We start from the raw sequence: 983 nt of genomic DNA on the forward strand, positions 1-983 counted from the left end.
CTCTCTCTCTCTCTCTCTCGTTCTCTCTCTCCTAATATATATATATATATATATATATATATTAGGGGTGTAACTGTTCACAAAATTCACGGTTCAGTTCGATACGATACAGTGGTGTCACGGTTCGGTACATTTTCAATACAGCAAAAAGAAAGAAATGCCAGAGAAATTTCCTTGATTTTTAACATTTTTTAATCATGATTTGTTACGGTGATTTGTTTTGCCCTGTTTGAATCAGTTGGAAATGCCTGCCTTAATGCTGCGGGGATAGTTTGTAGAGTGTGTTTATCTCCTTATTTTCGTCTCGTTCCATAATTCTGATATCGATAGGAACAATATTTTTAAAAGCCTCAAACTGCCAAGAATAACCACAACAGATGTCTGTACCTACAAACTTCTGAAAAATGAATTTTAAACCTCCTCCTATAAAACTATATAATATTTTAGGGAAAAAAAACTGCACAAATAAATGAATGTTCACCTTTTATTTGTATTTAGCCTTCATACAAACAAAAGAAAATGTTAAATCACTGTCAAATAAATGTAAAATACTCTCAGGCTCACCTTAATAATATTCATATATTTAACTTTAAACTATAACATAGGCTGATTATTCTTATAGATTGAAAGAAAAGTGCTTCAGCCAGGATAAAGAATATGAAAAGTGCTCAGAGTTGCTGCAGAAAACAAAAACAGAGAGAGCAACAACAGAAACATGTTTCTGGAGACGGGCTCATCCTCTGCCAGCAGGAGGCGCTTCTGGAGCGGTAGTAACAGTGGTTTCTCCAGTAACGGCTGTACACAAAGCAGTGCTGCGCTCATGAACGCTGCTTTATCAGATAAAATGAAAATGCCAAGACAGTTGCTTCCCTTCAAAGACATTCATATAAAACACCTGCACTGCGTTTTGATTTTGAAACGTGCAGTGCTCATGTTTATTCAACGAAGTCAAACGCCACAAATAAATCAATGTATGGGAAACA

Source organism: Sinocyclocheilus anshuiensis, unplaced genomic scaffold (genome assembly GCF_001515605.1).
Source record: "Sinocyclocheilus anshuiensis isolate Anshui unplaced genomic scaffold, SAMN03320099.WGS_v1.1 scaffold80, whole genome shotgun sequence".
NCBI classification, from domain to species: Eukaryota; Metazoa; Chordata; class Actinopteri; order Cypriniformes; family Cyprinidae; genus Sinocyclocheilus; species Sinocyclocheilus anshuiensis.